This window comes from Calidris pugnax, unplaced genomic scaffold (assembly GCF_001431845.1).
Source record: "Calidris pugnax isolate Ruff unplaced genomic scaffold, ASM143184v1 scaffold28, whole genome shotgun sequence".
In the NCBI taxonomy this organism is placed as follows: Eukaryota; Metazoa; Chordata; class Aves; order Charadriiformes; family Scolopacidae; genus Calidris; species Calidris pugnax.
The window spans coordinates 16,004,154-16,013,172 of NW_015090842.1; the positions used below are offsets into that span (position 1 = coordinate 16,004,154).

Sequence of the window (9,019 nt, forward strand, 5' to 3'; positions counted from 1 at the left end):
GCTGTGTGCTGTGCAGACCCCTGTAGAGTGAATAAAAATTAATGATCATCTTACATATTCATTTCTTAGCTTACCACGTATTTAGATAAGTGGTGCTCTACAATTCTGGTTGATGGGATTTCAAAAAGGAGTTTGACTTGTCTGCACTGGCGTTTTTCACTCCTCCAATATTCCTGAAGCTCCTTAGTGGTCATTGAAGAGTTGGGACTTAGGGATGCACTGGAATCTGAGAAAAAAATATGTAGTATTTCAGATTGTAATCTTTACATTTGGAAAGGTAACTCTTACGCATTTATTGTGAAAGGACACCCAAGAATTTCTGTTGCTGTAACAGGAAGACCTAAAGACTAATAAAATAAGGAATAGCAATGCTAATAAAGGGAGGTGCAGATTCTTTGAGAAAAGCTATTGTGGTCTGAAATCTGTGGCCAAATCGGCCACAGAATACAAAGTTATAGAAATAAATACTGACAAGAAGTATTGTATGTCTAGGCTGTAACTTCAGGCACAGTTTGACAGGAGGTATGCTTCACCAACCCAAAAGTAGCTCTGAGAAATGTGGACTCAGTCTTCTGAAGCAGAAGCTGCTTTGTTGCTAAAACGAGGAGATAGTACAATGCAGCTCCAAATTCAGGCATATATTCAAATATTGACCTTATTCAAATATTGGGTTTGTGCAGTAACAGGTGAAAGCTGAGAAAACATGAATATACTAACCTTAAAGGAGAAACTCAGATAACCAGCTCAGCTGAAGGAGGAATTCTCACATCCTCTTTTTCTTTTGTAGCTGAACTTAAGCCACAGTTCAGCTACAAATATTTTATATACCTGCCTCCCTTCCTCTCTCTCTTCCCCTACACCCACACCAACATATATACATATGCATATATAAAAATGTAGGACAGCTGCTTGAAGAGTTTGCTTACAGGGGAATTTGATGCAGCTTTTCAAAAGCGGGATTTCTGTCTTTGAAATCTACTGACAACAGTTTTCATCAGGTGGCATATAGGCTAGAAAAGTGGATAAAAGAAATGGAGTATTTGTATTTCAGTGGGCACACCAGTCCCAGTTTCCAATCAATAATGTCTCTGTCAATGCAGTCAGCTGAAGTCAGTCTGTAATGTATCTAACATTCAGACAGTGGAGGTGAATGACCCCAAATGAATGGGAAGATAACAGCTTGATGCAGAAATAGAATTGTAAAAGTACTCCTTCAGTGGCCCCACTTTTACATGTTCTTAATCATTTGGCCATACAGTTTCAATTATCAAGGCTTTTGGGGTTTGGCTCAATCTCCACAAAGCATATATTTCCTAAGAGGGGTGGTGTTTATGACATCTTTGCAGGCTGAAAATCTTGATGAGATTATATATATTTTGGATTATATATAACATTTTATTTAATAACAGATGACAGCAATCTTAGGCGTAGTAAAAGTTCAGTGTTGCCTCTTCATAAGGCATGTGAGAGACTACTGCTGGAGATCAGCTTCAGTCTTGGTGTCCTTGCGGATACTGCCAAGAAGTTCAGATTTTGTGATGTACAGAAAAAGCACTCCCGAGACAGGCCATCTGATGATCACTGTTTTGGTCCCTGGTGTGCCTAAAATGTATTCCAGATTTAATTTACACAAGGGATTTAAAAGGAGAAGTCTGTGTGTGCAAATACATACAAGGATGTGTATCTGTTTCACTATTGCTACGTTATTATTACGAGTTTAATCAAGGCTTATTTCCAGTGGAGTATAGCAGTGTAAATCTGGACCGCTGCTGCAATAAATAAAGCAAAGTTTGCTATATAAAAGATAAATGGCATAAATAGCTACATGAAAAATAAAATTAAAGGATAGCATCTACCTTGCAGGTCATCTTTTTCTGGGTTTTCCTTTCTCTCTTGATGTGAAATTTCAGCTTTGGGTTGATTTTGTTCTTCATCAGAAGGGCTTGTAGAAAATGTAGTAATCCTGCTTACAGCTTCCAACAGTTCCCTTTCTGCTGTGCGGTGCGCGTCTTGGTCCATTGCAAGCTATCACTGAAAGATTACAAAAAATAGGACATTTCTTAGTAGTGTGCCTCTAAAGCATCCAGTCTGGTAATCTTTTTTATTGACTTATTCATTGTTCTCTGTGAACTTGTACGAGGGCAACTGCAGTTTTATAAAAAAATAAAGTAATAAACAGAACTATCTACATAGCTATCAGTCCTATTACCATTGCCACTGAAAGTGTTTGGAGATCTTTTTGGCAGATTAAAATCAAAGATGAAAACTGTAATAAGTTATGCTGCATAAGATTAGGTGGGGAACTCCATTATGAGAATTCTGTCATAAACTTCAGTGGGGGCAGATTTTTTTCTCCTTGTATTTTGCCCTCAAGCTTGCAAGTAAGAGTTCCAATAAACTAGAATCTTGGAGATAATTACTATAACTAGCAGCTTGGCTCTCTTATACTGCTAGAATTTACTGTTCTTAAGACTCCAAAACTTGCCATCTGTTTTTAATCGCAACCTGTAGGGCAAAATAGGGCTGATATCTAGAATAGTACAATACTTTTGGCATATTTCACAGTTTGAAATTCTCCCCAGAGACTTGTTTCTGTACTGTGAGAACAAAACAACTGAATCTGACAATGGCTAGGTGGGAGGAAAACCGAGATTTCTAATTATTATAGAGAAGAATTCTCCTTTTACTTGTCTTTTTAACCTATATGTTATGCTTGTAGTAGATCTGTTCTGCCAGGACTATTATTTTACCACATACTGATAAAATGCCCAACACAATATACTCCTGCTCCATAGACCAAAAAGGCCATTCTGCTGCACAAATGTCTCCCCAGGATGTTTGTTTTTTTTAAAAAAAAACACCCTACCCATTAAACCATTGTGTTATAGTAGCAGTTGAAAAAGTTCTAAGAGCTTCCTAACAACTTTGCCAGGGCGCTGTGTTCTGTCAGTTATCATGAGAGGTGTTGCTTACAATCCAGCCAACAGATGAAAATCACAAAATGGAACGAGCTACTTTTAAAAAAACTAAGTCTCCCTGCTACAAATGTAAAAACAAGGCCCAAGCAGTGGTTCTTAAGTAATGAGAGGGTTTAGGAACAGGGATGTTACTACATATCCTTTCGCCTCCCCTCCTCTACCAGGCAGTTACGCAATGCAGAGGTGAGGAAACTTCTTCAGCAGACCTGGTGATTTCTGGCAAACTGCAAGGCTATAAAAAGAAAAGCAATTACTTTCCCCACTGGAAATAATGGAAGTGCAAACTAGTTTTCTCTAACAGAAACCCCTCCTTTGCCTGGCTTGGTTGAGCAAGTACACACATGTTGTCATCCCCCTTTGTAAGAGCATCAGGGAAGCCCTTATTTTTGGACGTCGGACTAGGAGGTGAACGTTCTCACTGTTCTAGTCCTCCTTAAGTTGTGAGTTGGTATAACCTTATAAACAACCATGTATTTATATTCCAGACATATATCTTTTTATATATAACTTTATATACGTAAAATATGCATATATGTGTGTGTATATATATAAAAATACTACTTTAAAACATGACTTACCAGAGAACCACAACACACTTGTAAACAGAAGAATGCAGAAGTGAACATTATGATACGCAAGTCTTCTGCCTTGAAAGCTTCATCTAAAATCTCATTTTCCCAGCTTGAAAATCATTGTAAGCTCTTTTAATTAAGCTACGATTTATTTTTTTTTTACATATTAAAAAAAATCCAAAACAATACAAAACCGCTGCAACAAATTACACAACTTTACTTCGAACAGACACCCATCCTGTTCCGTTTCAGGGTAAATGCCACTCCAACTGCTTCCCTGAGCTACAAGTGCCACTAGAAACCGAAGTGCCCAGAACACTCACCTGCAGGCTCCTGAAGGGCTTTTAGTTGTGGTGCACGTGTAGCCTGGCCGAAGTCACGAAAAGCCTGCTTCGCATTTTCAAAACGCAGAGAAAGATGTCTGTGTTCTCTCCCGACAGGCACATTCTGTGTTTTACAAAAAGGAAGGAAGAAGCCTTGATTAAATCAGACTTCCTCGTCCAATTGGCTCACTGGTGCGGTGCTGACTGATTACGCATGAAGTTTCCTATCTGCCTGCCCCAGCCCTCGCGCTCGCTGCGGGCCAGGCACGGCCGGCGTCCGCCGAGCGGCTCCGCAAACCCCAGCCTCAGCACTGCACCTGCAAACACAAAGTCTGGCAGAGGAGAGGGTCCGACAGTAAATACAATTACAAAATCAATGTAAACTTCCCTGCGTGGATTTCTGAAACCGAAATAAAAGCCCCACACTTAGCCAAAGAGAGATTAGGAAAAAAAAGAGCCAAATATGTAAATGTACTTATGTGGATTACTGAAACTGAAATAAAAGCCCCACGCTTAGCCAAAGAGAGATTAGGAAAAAAAGAGCCAAATATGTAAATGTACTTATGTGGAAAAATACACCCTTTGGGACAGCTTTAAAATACAGACTTACCATCCAGTTCAGAAAAGAAAATGCAGATGGTACCCCAATAAATAGCCTCACTCTATGTAAACTTGCACTTCTGACAGAAATCCCAATTCTGCACAGTGCTTAAACATATGATTAATTTCAAATATCTGCTTAATTAAAGTTCGAAAAGGAGCATTATCATATCTGACGTGACTACTAGAGTTGAAATGGGCTTGTGTGTGTGCCTAAAATTAATCCCGTGCTTAAACACTTTGTCCTCAGTTCAACAAAGAAAAGAAGAACGATGCATTAATCCACATGTCCTTTGGCCCTGATGCTTCCCTTTTCAGTTCACTTCACTTTGGAAATTTGCTTTAAAGCATCGGGATAGCTGTTTCTGGGGTGAATAATATGGATGCTATCTTTTTTTAGTAATGTGAGTTTCCCCATTGCCAAAGCTCACTCGCTGAAAAACCAAGCGATTTTAATGCAGCACAAATGTGGGAGGCAAACATCCAAAGGACCACATGGATCCTGCCCCACACATTCCTTCAGAACAAACAATTTAGAATAATGTAAAACCAGGGCCATAAACTGGCAACGCTTCTCTGCTGCTTTCTTTGCAACATAAAACAATGCCAACTTTAACTTGGACTCAGTCTAAATGTGGAAGTTTTGCCAAAATAGCTGTCAGAATGATGAAAAATCACTCCCATGCAGCTACAGCCATCCTGGCAAAAGCCCTAGTGTAAATGCCATTATATTGGCAGAGTCCTTTAGCCAGTTTAGCATGTTCCATGCGGAAAGCGATTTAAGTTACACCAGAAAAGAAATCTGTGCTTGCCAATACAGCTCTAAGGTGTAGCTATACCAGCCAACCCTTTTAAGTGTAGACAAGGCATGGGTTTCTGGCTCAAGTCTCGTTCCTTTAAAGTTAGATTTATGGGTTTGGTTACAATTGTGAGCAAAAACCAAGGGGGATTTCAGTGCTTTTCACTCACGCTGACAACTCACAGATGTATCTAAGCTTTGAATTCTGAATCTGTTAATTTATGTGTTGCCAAAAGTTTGTGATGCTTAGTGCTATTGTCCTGCTCTTGATAAAGCTAAAAGAAAAGAGGAGAGTACATTTTTCAGTATATTAAGTATTACCTCTATTTTCAATTATTTCAGAATAAGTAGGTCCTAATCAAATTAACCTGGATGATAAAAAAAAAATTGAAATCTGTTGTTATGTGCATGGCTGACTGATATGAAATAATTTATAAATCAGGGGTGTTCTGCAAGAACTCTGCCTGCCTCAGTAGAGCCAGTGATGACGGTCACAGCTGGTTCCTGAAGGGGTTCCCCATGCTCAGGAGCTGTGACACCCCCAGCAGGTTTAGCAGGCTGTTCCTCATCCTCCTCCCACGAGCTCGGGTTTGGTCCAGACAGCCCCTGGCCCTTCCCTGGGACCCAGCGTTGTTAGTCTGGCAGCATTTCACTTTCCTAAATGTCTACTTGATGAGCACACTCCAAAAAAGTCTGGAGTATACGGTGGTGTTTGCTAGCAGAATGCATAACTAGTATTTTTCTTTTTACATTCTCTGCTCCGCTTCCAACAGTCAAATACTGTGTAAAGGGTTACACAGTGGAAAAAGGGAATTTTCCCAATGGCAGCATACTTTTCTGAGAGATCGGCAAGTGCACTTACACCATTGATTGATCTGACTATTTGTAAAACTGGCAGATTTTAGTGGAAAAGCATATTTTGTCACAGTGGTGGAAAAAGGGATCCTCGTGCACTGGCTTCCCCCGAGTTTGCATTCTGTGAAAGCGCTGACTTTGTCTGGCACACATAAAGAGCACACTGTTAAAATGCATCTACCCAGGGACATGGAGAAAAGAGTGCTCTGCAACAACTGAGGAGCAAGGCAAGGTTAAAATCAGAACACCGCAGTGCATAGAAGTGGTTGTCATAGCAGTTAAGTCCCCTGTACCAACTTAAGATGAAAGGACTCATTTTAGGAAGACTAACCTGGAAGTTTGTCTAAAACTTGGTAACCAAGATGCGCCAGCCTTGCAATGCCGCGTTAAGGATGCCTGTCTGGAAAGACTCTGTTTGGGCTTTTGATAGTTAAAGGACCAGAAGGGACTGCTGCAATAGTGCAAAACCTTGCTTTATCCCCTGATTTGGGCAGTTCACATTCTCCCAATCAGACAGATTACATAAACCCAGACAGACACAGTGTTTAACCATGGAATACAAAGCTGGTATCAGCTTGAAAAATTGCGAGATAAACCGATGTTATATAGAAACTGTAGTTTGCTGCCAGATTTTATTGGCATTTTATTATAGGCACAGCAAGGTCTTATTCTTGTTCAAGAATGTGGGCTGTAATATCCCTATTACAAAATACTCCTCAGCTTCTGCCCTAAGAAATACAGTTTTAGGCAACCTCATAGAGTCTGTGCAGCTTTTCCCTCTCAGGCCCCAAACTATGTAACTAAACCTTATTTATTTTACCAAATCATTCATTAGAACTGTAGATAATGAGAAAAAACAAGAGGAGGCAGAAATACCTAATGTATTTATCCAAGTCCCCTTTTATCACATAACTAATATTTAGAAAGTGCTGTAATGTTGTCTTTGATGCTTCTACAAGAACCTTTGCTCTCTTTTTGTAATGCAGCTGGATAAATACCTACCATTTCCATGTTTGAAGTAGCAGAAAAATCCAGCTGTTCTGCGTGAATATTCTGCACTTTTGGGGTGCTGCTGTGATAAATGAATACCATACCCCCATCCTGGCACAGCACTAAATTCTCTTCTATGCTATTTATACAACGTTTAATGGCATAGTGTTGTGTCATTTGAAAGTGGAATTTGTTTATCCTACTTTGTTTTTACAAAACACGTCTCTTTTAGGAGGAGTGTAGTTTAAAAGAAATAATTCGCCGTTTAATGGCAAAGACCTCGTGCAGGTGTTACTGACAGGGTTTTCAACATGAAAGAAACGTAACAGGCCCCTTTTGCACTGCCAAAGCCCTGTTATCACCCCGCAACTCCTTTCTACTTCTGAGGGAGTACGAAGGAGCTCTAGAGTAAACAAGAGCCTTGGGCTGCCTTTCATCTGGGGGCTGGCAGTGACACAGAGCCCCGCTGCCAGCCCGGGGGTCAGGGGGGTGTTAGCTGGGGCTGCGTTTCACAAGCACTGTTCTGTCTGTAGAGTGACAGGCTTTTAAATGGTCCACGTCGGTCGGTTTTCCTGCTGAAATCACAGAGGGTTAAGCACATAACTACACAGGATACAAAAATGTTTTAAAATATTTGGGTTTGAGTTATTAGGTCTATACCCCATGCAGTCATTCCTATCAAGTATTTCGATATTCCATTCTTATAACGCGTCCGTCCCCTTTTCCTCTCAAATGTAGTTATGGTGTACTTAGGCTAGTGCTTACAGTCACGTTCCACCTGTATTTTATTTATACCCAAAACGTAAACATAATGAAACTGGGGAGAACGGGATTTACAGCAGGCAGGCCAATGCATTGTGTGGTAGCATCAAGGCGGCGGTACAGCTGTGCAGAGATAGCCACCTTGAGGATCGGCAGGGCATAGCCTGGCCTTGCTGCCACCCCTCTGCAAAACGGAGGATGTCATGCAGAAATCTTAGTATCTTGTCCCTAATATTTATTCCTTAAATATTACACATGACTTTAAAATGCAATTTTACTGCCCGCTGACTCTCCAGGTTCTGTGGACCTACAGGGAGCAGCCTCTGCTTTAGCTAATGGTGAACTGCACCGTACTAATTACATAGAAACCTGTTAGAGGGGGGTTAAAGATGCTAAGAGACTAGGAAACTGTTTGGTTTTATGTCAACTTTATTCTAAGCACCTTACATACATGGTTGTATGCTACTTTTTTCGAAGATGCTTCTTTGTAGGGAGTCCATTTCTAGCAGTAGCAAATTCCAGAGGTGTTTTTGAAATGCCATTTGGGGCGTCAGTTTAGAAAACTACGTGATTTAAAAACCAATCTTCTCTAGAAGTAAACGTTGTCTTCTGGAAATGCCGAATGTGTGAATAGAGCCCTTGAACATCACCCTGTGCTGAGCAGCTCTTCTCCTCTGGCAGAGTTCTGTTCCCTTCCCTTATTTAATGAGTTCTCTCTCTCTAACCCCCCGACGCTGGGTGATGAAGGGGAACACCATCCAGGGCAGGGCCGCGCCCAAACCGGGTCCGTTAAACGGCAGCTTCACCCGGCTCCGTTAACTCAGCTGTTCCCTTGTGCCACTCGCGCTCCTGCAGAAAGTATTCCCGAACAGGGCACCGAAGCCACACCAGGTCTGACCCCCACCACCGGTCCTGCAGCCGCCGGGACCTGCCCCGGGGTCCCTGCGCATCCTGTACCGGGGGCACAGCGCGTCTCCCCAGCGCGCCGGGGCGCTGAAGGTGTTTCAGCAGCCCGGGTTTCACTGCCGCCGGGCTCCCGGCCGCCCGGGGGCTCACAGCACCCCGCCGGGCCGCGGCCCCCGAGCCTCGGCCGCGCTGCGGGCCCCGGGGCCGGTCACCGTCCTGGCGGGGCCGCTCCTG

General features: G+C 41.9%; 1 long non-coding RNA gene across 1 annotated transcript; it reads right to left on the bottom strand.

The window, feature by feature from the left end:
* Window positions 1–74: 74 nt before the first annotated feature.
* On the bottom strand, window positions 75–4,040 carry LOC106888157. Its single transcript, XR_001412049.1, has 3 exons — window positions 3,874–4,040; window positions 1,857–2,031; window positions 75–226 (listed from the first exon to the last, which is right to left on the bottom strand). It is a non-coding gene; the product is annotated as an uncharacterized LOC106888157 (long non-coding RNA).
* Window positions 4,041–9,019: the final 4,979 nt, after the last annotated feature.